The 13,969-nt window shown below is 42.9% G+C and overlaps 1 long non-coding RNA gene across 5 annotated transcripts in view; it reads right to left on the bottom strand.

Annotated features, from left to right (window-relative positions):
• LOC128325800 (uncharacterized) overlaps positions 1-13,969 on the bottom strand; it is an 88,505-nt gene that overhangs the window by 26,911 nt on the left and 47,625 nt on the right. For all 5 annotated transcript variants that reach the window (XR_008307635.1, XR_008307639.1, XR_008307638.1 and 2 more), the window contains 2 exons: positions 12,457-12,515; positions 12,107-12,226 (listed from right to left, as the gene is read on the bottom strand). This is a non-coding gene — a long non-coding RNA (uncharacterized LOC128325800). The remainder of the gene's footprint in view (positions 1-12,106; positions 12,227-12,456; positions 12,516-13,969) is intronic.

Raw genomic sequence — 13,969 nt, 5'->3', positions numbered from 1 at the left:
GCTGATTGGGTATTTGAACTCGGGTCTCCCCGGTCCTAGTCCAGCACTCTAACCACTACACCACGCTGGCTCACTAGTCAAGGATTATGGGAGTTTTAGGCCAACATCTACAGGAGGGCCAAAGTTGAGCAGCCCTGCTCTAAACTCACATACACCCGGGGAGTTACGTTCCACAGCTTGGGATTGAAAAGGGATTCCCCCTCCACCCAACCTATAACTTTCATTCTACAGGTAGGAGCAAGCCCATACAATGAACACTCGACAAATCAGACTTAGTGGTAGACATTATGGAAGGGGAGGGTTAAGGGGTTTCTCTTTTATTTCCTTTAAAAGTAACATATTTTGAACAGAAACACGGCTACCTGGGACAGATCAAGATTTTATTAAACAACTCTGCTTCTGAATGTCTTCATCAAAGTGCCACAGTTAAATTTGTAGGTGCCATGGCTCCTTGGTTGTTGGGATTTGTCAAGCCCATCTGATGGGAAAGAAATAATAACTAATTTCTGCATTCTACACTTCACCTCTGTGCTATCATACATTTCCTACCACCATAACTAGGATTCTGTTCAAAAGGAACTCTTCACTGATACAGACTGATGAATAATCTCATAGTTCTTAATTTTCCTGGTTGCCAAAGATGATCTACAAATTGCACAAAAATACAAATAGAGGAAGCCACACTTAAAATAAACACTGTGCCTTTCTTTCTCATATACTACAAAGATGTTACATAGAAATCCATAGGACTGCCTTCCGTTTAAAATGAATTTTCATTGGCCCTCAGCAAGTTACAAACTACTGCAAGGTTTATCCTGATTATTAGTGGCAGGCAAGATAGACCCAGGATCAGTTGACTGAAAATGTCATTTTTGCACAGCATCAATATTTATACAGCCTAAGAATAGAGTGAAGGGTCTGAAACCATTTCTGACTAGGCATGCATAAAGGTAATTAAAAGTTGCTGAAAGCCAAATTATAGACCTTTTTGAGTAGCCTGTCATTTTGATCTTGATATTTTAGATTAAAGTAACAAGCCACCACAAGCGCATAATCTGTAGTGTCTATTTCAGGAGTAACCTTGATTTCTTTTTCTTTTTTTTAACAATAAGGTATTGTGTGCACCATCTGTGCAATGAGTCAATGAGAGAGTATTACCAAACAAATCAGTTAAAAACAAGTGGGGTATAGTGACAGCAACAAACAAAAGCAGCAAGCTAATAGCTGTATCATGACACAGTGAGTACAGCTCTTCATGAGCCCTGTTAATACATCTTGAATGATTACTTGACTAATCCTGTGTTACAGCAAAACATTTAAATCCAAACCATAGGACTCTTGTAGGGCACAGTACTCCTGGCCAACACAGGATTTTCTATTCAGAGTAATTTTATGGATAGTGTCTCCATGACATCTCTTCATGGAGATGTAGGCATGGTTCTGACCTAGCAAAACGTTTGTGAATTCTGCTTTAATGTGCTACTTATAGTTGCATATTTTATTTACACACTTGTTAAACACTCCCTTGCCAATGCTCAAAGAACAATTATATATTAAAAGTTTCAATTAGCTCGATCTCGATAGTTGCTGGGGTGAAGTACATTCTTTGGGAATATTAGAATCAGTGACTGACATCCAAACTAAGTTACTCAAGATTGTTATCCAAAATTTACTTTAGGAAAACTACTGACTTCCAGTCAGTAACTTAGTTGGGATCAGAGGTGGACCTAGGTGATTTTGGAGCCTGGGCCTAAAGGCCTTTGGAGTCCCCTCCTCGCCCACACACACCATGACTCATGCAGTATTTTTAACATGTGGGTTCTTGAGGGCACAAACAGCAGCCGAACTCACAAGAATGTAAGAATATAAAACAGGTATATTTATGCAAATATGCATTAGCAGAAGCATTTCAACACACAACATATTCAAACATATGTTGAGCATTTTTCAAACATATTCCTGCCCCACATATTTCTTTCTCCACTCCCCCTCTGTCTCTAAAGCAGAGGTCACGTTCGAATATGTTTGAATATGTGCAGCACCAGCCAGGTCAGACTAAGGAGGATTGGAGGCCCCCAGGTGGTGTGGAGGCCCTGGACTTTGGCCCCAAAATCCAGGGGTAAGAGTGCCTCTGGTCAGGATATCAGCCAGGTTTTCTAATCCAAATAACCATATAATGACTTCCATATACACTAGAGGTGGTGTAGCTTAGAAAGCAGCCCCCTATAGGGAGGTTAAGTGGTGTAACTCATAAAACAACCCCCTCATACTGGATCCAAAGAGGTCTGCAGTATGTTCCATGTGCCTACAGAAACTTTAGTCTTGCATTAGGGGTGTGTGGAATCAGGTTTGAACTGGACCTGCCCCCAATAAGAGGGGGCTGGTCTGAATTCAAACCGAACCTGGTTTGAATCAAAATGGTTCAAACCAGTTCAGCAGAACTGTTGAACGTAGTGGCAGCCACCATTTTGTCTGGTCTGTTTACAAGTTTTCTTCCTTGCTGATTTGTTTTCTGCCAGTGCCTTCCAATTGGCTAGCGATCTCCCTTCTCCAGGTTGGTTTGCTATCAAAGCTTATCAAAGCCTGGTTCGCTTTGCTGGTCTCAGCAGATTACCTATTTGCTGCTCTCGGCGGATTACCTTGCTGTTGAGTGCCAGTGCTCCTTCGCCTGATTGCCCCAGAAATTGTCTGATCAGTAAGCCTCACAGTTTTTGTACCTCTTGTTGGTTTTAGGTTTAGAGTTTGGTTAACGGGTTTTAGTGCTTTTGTTCAGGTTTAGAGATTGGTTAATAGGTTTATAGAGCTTTTGGTGTGGTTTTAGTTTGAGTTTGCTTAATTAGTTTCTTTTAAATGGAGTCTAGTTTGGGGGAAGGGATGTCCAGGAGGATGCAGGGCAGAGCTAGGAGCGTGGTCAGAGGGAGGGGTGGTGCTGGTGGGGGGTGAGGGTGGTGAGAGGGACCTGATCCCCAAGTCGCCACTGTCCCCCTAGAGGCTGTTGGTGCAGGCACATGTATCCGGTGATGCCTGCTTCCACAGCACAGCGACCTATGGCAGCTGAGGTAGAAGGGGGAGCTGCTGACAGAGAAAAAGCTCTTCCCTTTGATGTGTTTTAGAAAACCAAAGTAACTCCATTTTACTTAGAAAACCTCAGTTTGACTTAAAGTAACCCCAGCTCAGCTCAGAGCCATCACGGCCTCACATGATCAACGTCATTATCTCTCTCCACTAAAATGTATCTAAGGAAACTTGGTTCTCACGGGATTCTCACTGTTCTTTGCTGACAGTTAAAAAAACAGGATGTAACCAAATAAGGAATGATCACCAGATGAACAATGAATCATTCGCATGCGTACTAGATACTTAGTCCACCATTTTGTTGCCACGTATACTATGTCTAGGGTATCAGCATCATTCAGATTGTTTGTATAAATGTAAGACGCACCTATAACCAATTTGTATTCAGCTTGAGAGCGTAAAGCCCTCTGATTACCTGTTGCAACTGCAGTGCAATAAAATTGCCTCTAATTGATTCCCATTGAGTCTGTTTGATTGGCTAAAAAGTGGACCCAAGGACGAACCAGAATTCACATCACCTTGGTGGGAGGGAACAGTAAAAAAAAAAATTCAAAAATTCATTTTAAAATCAACTGATTGCCCAGTTGTATTTTGGGTTGGGTGGTAGGTATCACCCATCATGCCCTACCACCCAACCCGCTTTGGTGTCCCTAGGTGTTATCCATGGGGAATAATGGGCTGGTTTAAGTACCCATTATTCCCTGTGGTTGAACCTGTTTGAACCCGTTCGAATTTGAACCGCACTAGTGGTCATTTCGAATGAACCAGTTGCTTGAGCCCACAGTCCAGTTTAAATTCAAACAATCTGTGGAAACCGGTTCTGTGCACACCCCATCTTGTGTTTCTTAGCTTTCATGAGGCAAGGTGAAGCAATCTGAGGCAGGCAAGGCAACAGATTACCAGGGTGCCAGCAGAGCAGTGCAATGCCCACCCCTGCTGTTGCCATTGGTGCAACTCCTCAGTACAGGTTTAATACAAACTTTGGAAGGAGTGTCTCCCCTCACAATTCTTCCAAAGCTAGCTAGAAAGACAAGAAGAGAACAGGCACAGCTAGCAAACTTTCTTCCTCTGCTTAACTGAGGTTATGCGGCAACTCAAGACAGCATTTGGTACCTTTCCTTAGGCACCAGAATACTTCAGGCCACCCCTTCAAACAGCTGTTCTCCATGCTGCAAAGCAAACCTAAGTTGAAATTGAGGGAAATTACATCATGACATTGCTAGTGTTGTCACTTGGGAGAAACCATGTCAAAAAACATTTTGATTTCTCCTTAGAAAAACTGTTAATTGTATTCAAATTTTGCTTTCTCCTTAGAAAAAAACCTGAAATACTCTTCAAATTTTCAGTTTCCGGCCTAGATATTGCACACCATCTAAAGGATGTGCAAAATGTTTTGAGCTGGAAACAGGCCATTTCGAGTGTTTTGAGCTCAAAATAAAATACCCTTGAAATAAAGGGGCTGTTTTGAGTTTGAAATTAAATGACCCCATTTTGAGAGTTTCAAGCAGCATTTTGAGGCCTGTGTTTTCCCCTTGCTGATAGGTTATCTGGCACTGGCTTCCAATTAGCTGGAGACCTCCTAGGCTAGCTTCTTGGATATCATTCAAATCAAGTGTTGTCATGGGCAACTGTGCCCCCATTAGCTGGGGGCAGAGGGGGAGGCCAAAGAAAGGTGTTTTAAAATGTATTTAAGGGGACTCTGAGCCAGAGGGAGCCCTTATGGTGTCTCTCTCTTGAAGAGGATAGTATATCAGAGGATTTGGATCTGAGACCGCAGCAGCAATGAGAGCAGACTGGTGGTAGTGGTCTGGGCCTGCCTGCCTTGTCCAATGGAGAGAGAGACAGAGCTGACTTATCTGACTGTCTCTCTTTTTGATTCCTTCAGCAGTACCAACAATTGCTTTTCTCCCCCCATCCCACTCCATATATTTTTTATTATAGCAGCAGCCCCAGTGGCTTTAACTGAGTGCTGCTTTGAATTTTTTTCTTCTGTGAATTTGTCTTCTTCTTGCTACTAACCAGCCTGCCGTAGATTTAACAACGATTAGTTATTAAAGCCACTGCCTGTGAGGGGAAAGGTTAAAAATTTGTTTAAAATTGCCCGCTTGCCCATTTCTTTTGTGAGTTGGGTGGTAGAAAGCACCCATCAAGCCCTACCTCCCAACCCACTTTAGTGTCCCTAGAAACTACCCATGGGAAACAATGGGGTGTTTTGAATTTCCCCATTGTTCCCTATCACCAGAACTCTCAAAACAAATGTTTCGAGTCTATCAAAACAGCCAGCCTGGCTGCTGTTTCGATAAAATGTTCCAAGAATGTTGTGTTTCATTTTGAGCTTAAAACAAAATCCAAAATCTGATCTATACAAATCCCTACAACAACTGTCATGCAAAGGAAACAACACTAAAACAACACTTTGCATGCCCAAATCCTATGATGTGCCTAAAGTAGCTCTTTGGATCCCAAACATTGGTTATAACCCAGAGTCCTCCATCTGTAGGTCTATGGACAAATGCAGAGGGTCCTTCTCCCATTATATCTGACAATGATACAGTGTCTTGACCATATGGAACCACATCACTGAATCACAGCCAAAGATTGAGCATGACCCTCCCCCCCCGGAAATGAGAACAATTTGGTTTCACAAGCTCAAGCATTTTTCCAGGCAGCCATTTATATTTTTAACATTGATCCAAGTATCGTGTTATAAACTCTTCAGTCAGGATTCAGTCAATGGTATACATTCTTCAGGCTTAACTGTATTCAAGAATCAATATATTTAATTCTCTTAAGTATACCCATCGCTAATCCCATGTGTGGCAGGTCTCACGAGAGTTTGGAGAGCTGCTGGATAGCAATGGGGATGGGTGTGGGGGAAAGAAAATGGTGGTAGTCACCTGGTGGGCCCAGGAGTTAATGCCCGGAAAATGATGACAGCACTGGCGGGCAGAGAAGGCAGGGGTGGCCAGCAGCCAGCTGGTGGGAGGTGTGCAGCCGGCAAGAAGGTGGCTGGTGGAGAAGCGGCCAACCGGAAAGCGGAAAGCTTAGTCAGCCAGGATGGTGGGGGGAGAAGAAGCAGGCTGGCTGGCCCGCCAACTAGAAAGCAGAGGGAGGGTCAGTGAGGGGAGAAAAAAGCCATTAGGGACAGGGAGGCAGCATTGAGTGGAGCAGATGTTCTGTAGTGGTGTGCATGGTTCAGTAGAAGCGTGGTCCGGCACTTGGGGGAGTGTCTCTTTAAGGGGGAGTGGTAGTACTTACCCCCCCCGCCGCTCTTCCCCCTCCGGTGCTGGTGCTTTAAAAAATCTTCTTGGGGCGGCAGAGTTCCTCCCTGCCGCCCCTGCCCCCGTCGTCGTCCGTCTATGCCTTAAACGAAGAAGAGCTGATGGAGCGCATGCACCCTTCACGGTGCACGCGCTCGTCTCTGCCGTGGGCATGCACGCGTGCTGCATATGTCATGCTGCGCGCGCGCACGACAGAGATAAGCGTGCGCCCTGCAAAGGGCGCATGCGCTCCACCAGCTCTTCTTCGTTTAAGGCATAGACGGACAACGACGCGGGCAGGGGCGGCAGGGAGGAACTCTTCCGCCCCAAGAAGATTTTTAAAAGCACCAGCACTGGAGGGGGAAGAGCGGCGGGGGGGGAAGTACTACCACTCCCCCTTAAAGAGACACCCCCGCCCTTCCGGACCGCCGGAATTCTGGACCGGTCCGGCGGCTTTCCCAATGGCCCCGAACCGAACCATGCACACCACTAATGCTCTGTGCTGGAGGAGCAGCTGGAGGAGCAGATGCTCTGTGTTGGCCCAGCTAGTATGAAGTAAAGTGGAAGTATTTCCATTTTGTCCAGGTTTGGTCATTGGATATCTGGGTTGGATATTCTGAAAACAAAGGAGGTTTCTAAGCAAAAGGTACATTGAACTACTGTCAGTTCTTGACCTGGTTTGGCTCAAGTTTTAAGTTTTTTAGAAAAACTATCAGAGGAAAAAGTTGAAATATTTGAATTAGGAATTTCCTCTATAGCAAATTAAACCAAGGTTTTAATTATTGTCTATCACTGACTTTTCTCTAAAGCAAATGGCTCTGGACCTTGAAAATATATGGATAATAACTTAAATACAGTTTGGGAAAACATTCAATTCATTAACTGGAAAACAGAATGAAAAATTGAACCAAACTGGGTCTATTCAGTTCAATTTCCATTGGTTCCAAAATGAATTGTATTAATAGCAATTATCTGAACCCTATTCTTTTTAATTCAGCATTGGGTGATGGGTGCTTACCTTGTCCAGCAATAGTAGCAGTGATCCATGGGACAACTGCCTCCTGGCAGCACCATTTCGCTTTGCTACAGTGCATTGGACACAGCATGGTTGTGGGAAAGCAAAATGGTGGATGCACAAAAAATTAGCAGTTCCCATTTTCCCCATTATGTCCTGGAACCATGCTGCATCCAGGAAGAGAAAATGATGTCACAGGACCCAGACACAGATAGACACAGCCGGTTTTCCAGTTCTAACTGCTATTTAAAATGTGATGCGTTTAAAATCCAGTTTGAGAGTTCCTCTAGAGAAACTTAAAGGAAGATACAAGAAAAAACCTATTCAGGTGTCCCCTCATGGAGTGGCAGGATGGGAGTGTGCCAGCTAGCCACACCCATGATGGTAATGTGCTCAGTAGCCACATTCCTTTATCTCTCCACGATGTCCAGTGCCTGTCTGCAGAAGAAAGCACTGATCCCAGGAAGAGCAAAAGTGTGCCACAGGCTAGACAGGCAAATGCAGGGGCATGGCTAGGCAATGCAGTCCAGTTGCTCCTCTTTTAGCCTAAATGTGGGGATAACATCTGACTAGGGCTGGGATCGATCTAGAAATCCATGTGCATGGAGGGGGTGTGGCCAGTATATATATTTCCAAAGCATGTTGTAAACTATGGTTGGCACTTACAAATGCACAATTTGGTTGCACTCTGGATGGCACATATATGTGCCCCCCCCAAATGCTGATTGCAGAAACGGCTTACTGTTGAAAACATTTTAAGAAACAAATTGAAGGGAAGAAGGAAAGAATGAAGAAACAAAAAGTTTCGTATCTTAATAGAAGTGAACATTTCCATAACAATGCATGATCCCAAATTTTAAGCACCAGCAAATAGTTTTGCCCTCCCAAAAGATGTGCAGAGAGATTTATCTCATTATTAATCCAGTAAGTGATCCTGTACAGTGGTGTAGATGCAAATTCAGAAGTGCAGAAGCTCTCCATGACAGCTGACATAACCACACCCACTCACCAGTCTCACCCCCATGCCACACCCGCCCCACTTAGAAAAATGCAATAATTTTTGTGAGTTCTGTTACAAGAAGATTATGGATAATATATGAAAAAAGTTTATATAAAAACATTTGGGGTTAGCATAAGGTTCTGCTCCACTGTCCCCCATGTGTATAACCATGTCTGCCCCAGGGGTGCATATATGCCTTCTCTAAAAAGGAACATTTAGCAGAAAAGGGATATTTTAGCTAACACAGACTAAAGAAGACAGGGAAGTTTTAACCTTAATTCCCAGAGTTTTGGATCTAGGAATGAAAATAAACATGGCAAGGAAAAGTGAAGGACACGATTGGAAAAGTGCAAAGGTAGAAAAAGGCACACAAACCATATATTCTGTTAGTTCTGCTATTATTTAAAGCTACAAGCTAGTATTTAGAAATAGTATAGTTGGAAAGCGATGCACCTGAGCCCTGGCAATGCCACAGGGAATACTGAAGGTTGGACTAGGACCAGAAAGACCAGAGTTCAAATGTCTGTTCATCCATAAAATACATTGGGTGACTGTGCCTAGTCAGTCCTAGGCTTGATTGACTTATGGTTACACTCCTGATAAGGCACCTTCAGGTATTCATCTCTCCAGTTGTTCAAGCAGATTTTGAGGTCATTCACACAATCAAAAACTGTGTTCTTCCCGGGCTTAGGACCTGTATGTGCACCAAATTTTGAGTTGTGTGGAAGCAAGGCAGGAGGAAAGCCTGGGAAGAAGTGATTGTGTGGAAGCAAGGTAGGAGTTAAAGCTACTTAGGTTTTCTTCTTCTCTTGCTTCCACACAATCAAAAACTGGGAGCACACACAGCTCCCAAACCCACTTGGAACAGTTTTTGATTGTGTGAATGACCTCTTTGTGTGTGTGCCTCTCCCCCACTCCTCTGCTGGCTTGCCATTTACCCCACATTTAATTGTCATCTTATGTTTTATGCTTTGTTCTTTAGCAAATTGAGCATTGTCACGCATTTTGAGACCTTTTAAAAAACATTATATTGAAAGATGGTCTAAATAGTTTGTAAATTAATAAAAGAAACAGGTGTCCATATATCTTCCCCCACCCCCACTCCACTGACACAACGTCCGTTCTGCAAAGTGCATCACCAATTATGCCCATTTTACAGATTAGGTGTAAAAACATAGGAAGTAGTCTCTCATTCAAATGGTCTGCCTACTTCAATCAGAGGCATTGGGTTGGGGGGAGGGAAACCACCACAGAACCTTTTCCACACAGTTCAAAAACCAGCCTCCTCTGGATCACAGAATCCTATGGCACAAATGGGGCACTGTTATTTCATTTTTAAAGGGGGAGCAGGGGAAAAATTACAAAACTCTTCTTCACACAGTTCAAACACCAGCCTCCACCATCATGTGACAAACAGTGCCTTTTCTTTTAATTTTTTGTGTGGAGGGGATCACACCCCTTCTTCACACAGTTCAAAGTCAAACACCCCCACCAGCCTCCTCTCCATGTGGTGCATATAAGGGTGGGGAGGTGAGATAGGTTTCCTGACCTGGAGGGAGGAAGCATGGCGGAAGCATACCTCACAGGGTTGTTGTGAGGATAAACATAACCATGAAATCTGGACTCCTCGGAGGAAGAACACTTGTAGAACAGCTGGAAGACCTCTACCTTGCATACAGAATGCTTACAGAAACCAAATAATTATTTTATTTTATTTATTTAGAATCTTTCTATACTACCCAAAACTTGCGTCTCTGGGTGGTATAGAAATCACACAACATTCCACCTTAGGTGCCCCACGCTTAAGGAAGGCTGTGACTCAAGAATTACTTCACATTTCTGACATTGCACAACTTATTTTTTAATTGTGCTGGTGAAAAAAAGAGAAAAGAAAGTGCAAAACAAGCAGCTAAGTGATGCTCTATGGACGTGAGAAATTTTAAGCTAAGACAAAGTGAAAATTAAAAACTAGCAAGGCAATCCCCACTGGAGCAAATTTGCAGGTTTCATTCTCCTACCACAAAATGATTAAAACAAAGCACCTTGTCATAGCATCAACTCCCTGGAGCATTCACCTCCTTACCTAATCTCCAAACTGGTGGAAAAACAAAGTTTTCTTACAGATTAACAAGGTAAGAGCATCTCATTAGGCAATGCAAAAGCAGAGCGGCCTCATCCAGCCAAAATGAAGCACTTTTAAGTGAAGCACAAAGGAGAGCAAGTTAAGAATAGCCTGAAACAACACGCTCATATTCCGGCAATAATGTGCTCAATTCTTTTCTGTTGAAAGGAGCTGAAAGTTTGGCTGGATCTCACATACACCAATTAGTTGCTGAAATGTTGCCAGGTTTTTACCAAAGTGTATGCTATGCACTGGAGCTTGTACAGAGAAGGTACAATTGTTTCATTCAGACTCAAGGGCACACTGACCAAACTGATTTCTATGAGGAACCTGTTTTTTCAAATGCTCTCAGCAGTTCATACATTACAGAGATGATGTTTCAACCAGCGCTGGAAGCAGGTCTATCAAAATCATTTGAGATCTTACTCTCAAGTAGAACTGCTACTTATCTTTCCCTTCAGTGCCATTTTTAGGTGACTTTAGGCAAAATGCTCAAGACATTTCAAGAGAAGCAAAAATAATTTCAAAAGACTAATCTTTTGAAGTTTCTCGTAGGATGGCATTTTCACAATAGTTCAGCTAGACAATAGTTCAGCTGAAACATGGTAAAACAAAGAGCTATTTGATGGCTAACAGTATTTCTCATAAAGGTTTAAAACTTCCATAGAGCTATTGGAGGGGCTTATTTTCTGTTGCGGTTGTAATTTTTATCCTCCAGTTAATTAGAAGAATACTAAAGAAGCTACCCACTCCAGTTACAGTGTAGAATGCAGAGTTTAGTTGCTGCAGCTATTCAGAGAAGACACATGGAGATAAAATACTAAGTAGATTTATTGGTGAAGTACACATTTGGATAGGAAAGACCTAATCCTTTATCTAAATAACTACATAATGAATAGGTTGGTGGGGGGGGGGAGAGATGTTTCCATCTGCTTTTTAAGAGGAAAGAAAGGGATTCTGACTCTCAACAGGAAATACCTGAAGAGCCATATCAGAAGTCATAGAGTAGAGACAGGTAGAACAGCTAGGGAGACCCTTGCTCATTATCTCTACTCCCAATGCCTCTGGTGATCATTAGGATAGTGGTGCAAAAGGTCAATGCACTGGAACGCCCAACATTTTCAGCCCCTGATCCGTTGTTGTTGTTAGTCCAGGGTGACCATTAACCTCTTGAGGAGACCCTCAGAATGCCCCATAACACAGCCAAGATTCTAATCTATACTTCATTTGAAACAATCTGAAGAGTTTACATTGATCTGTCAAATCAAGATCTTAGGGAAGTAGTGTGGCATTCAGATGCTCCCACACACAATATCCACAGTATTATGAGTCTGTAATAGTGAATGCTAGCTGGCCTACTCTTTCGCTAGACAGATCATTGGCTAATAATTCAGGATGCCAGGGAATGTCTCTGAATGGCCTTGAAGTTAATGGTGCCAAAGAATCCTGATGCGGGGAGTCATAAGAGTCTTTTAAGATGCCACATATCCTCTTATGTGCTTATGGAGGACAGGTCTATCAAGGGGTACTAGTCTGAGGGCTATAGGCCACCTCTAGCCTCAGAAGCAAGATGCATCTAAATACCAGTTGCAGGGGAGTAACAGTAGGAAAGAGGGCATGCCCTCAATTCTTACCTGTGTTCTTCTGGTGGGCCACTGTGAAACAGGATGCTGGACTAAATAGGCCTTGGGCCTGATCCAGCAGGGCTTTTCTTATGTTTATATCCTCAAGATGGGAAGGGTTGACATGTGAATCTGAAACACCAAAAGAAGCAGCTTCAGAACAGGCAGGTATCTTCTGAGTGAGATTGGGGTAAACAAGTTCCATATGGTAGCAACTTCTAAAAGGGTTGCTGTGTTAGTGCATATCAACAAAAACAATTTAGTGTCTTATAGCACCTAAAAGACTAAGGAATTATTTTCAGCAAAGTTTTCATGGCCTGTGGTCAATGAAAGCTGGTGCTGATATAACAAAGCACCCCTACCTTGAGCAATGGAAAACCTGGTGTTTTGGCAGAGGTTTAGTCTGGATGTCATCCAGGAACTATGAAACAAAAATATAAAAGCAGCAATAAACACATAACCAACAATAAAACAATTTAGATCAGCCTAAAACCAGTGTTACATTCAAAACAAAACCAAAGTCAGACATCAAAAGCAGAAAGGCAGCAGGGGACAGAGAAATGTCCATATGCCATTTGTATTATACTTGGTACTTTGCACTAGGACTGGGAATGAATAAAAGTTAATTTTCAAATTAACAATATGGGCAGATTAGCTACTCTGACTAATTGTGTAATTGTTTGTATAAAACAGCAGGCTCAATGCATCTGACTGGAAACCCACTTACCCACCCCCGTTTTCCGTGCTTTGACCTCCTTGAATCCCTCATGAGCAGTAATAAATCCGAAGGTGCATTTTTGCCTAGTGCGTTTGCCTTTTAATAGCTCAAAGGCTACAATTAAAACCAGTTCATTCCATAGAAGACCTTAGGGGGTGTGATTTCTGGAAAGAGCTGTGGTCAAAGTAAGCAGCAGCAGTCACTCTCGTGGGGAGTAGCCCATGGGTTGCTCTTTTTTTGAGGAAATGTACTTTTAAATAAAATTGGCAATTTAATATCAAGATCAAGTGCATGTACTCTAATAAAGGACACTTTGCTTGATCTTTATGGTTTTAGGGCATAAATTCTGTAATGTTATCTCTTATTAAGTCTTCTGTATTTTTTCAATGTGTAGAACAGGCCTGCTCAATTTAGGCCCCCCAACTGTTTTAAAACTACAACTCCCATAATCCCCAGCCATAGTGGCCAATAGCCAGGGATTATAGGAATTGTAGGCCAACATCTGTAGAAGGGCTGAAGTTGAGCAGCCCTGGTATAGACCAAGGGCTTTTAAAAAAAATATCTCCATCATTGAACAATGCAACGATTCTATGATGGCATGCTTTCATGGAAACTTCAACAAGAATGTATCCGAAGAGGCCAAGTTCACACAATACACTTCTGCAGTGTCTATATCCAGAGAAATGGCAGAGGTCATGTGTGAAGACTATTTGCATGTGTGAATCAAATCTTTACAGAAACTGGTTGACATTCTCCACTGGGCTCTGTCAATGGAAGTAGCCTGAGGAAATGCAAAAAGACTTGAACACAACAGCTCTAGAGTTGTCCCTGCAGTCCAAGTGGGTGCGGAAGGGGAGAAGAGGGCATGATTTCCATGTCTCTTTCCTCCATCCAGATGGAGTTTTTAACTCCAGGAATCTGTCCCTGAGGGTTACACATCCTTAGGGACAGACTCCTGGAGTTTGAAATTCCATCTGAATGAAGGAATGAGTTGTGAAAATTGCAGCTTACCCTCCACCACCCTGTGGGACATGCACACAGGCTGTGAGGAAAGACTCTAGAGCAGTTACACTCAAGAAGTTTTGCAACTGTGCATGGATACTTTCTTGTTGTAGACCTGGAGAGAACGTCAGTCACTGAGAAATACAAATGGTGCA

Source organism: Hemicordylus capensis, chromosome 5 (assembly GCF_027244095.1).
Source record: "Hemicordylus capensis ecotype Gifberg chromosome 5, rHemCap1.1.pri, whole genome shotgun sequence".
Taxonomy (NCBI): domain Eukaryota; kingdom Metazoa; phylum Chordata; class Lepidosauria; order Squamata; family Cordylidae; genus Hemicordylus; species Hemicordylus capensis.
This window is presented reverse-complemented; position numbering and strand designations above follow the sequence as displayed.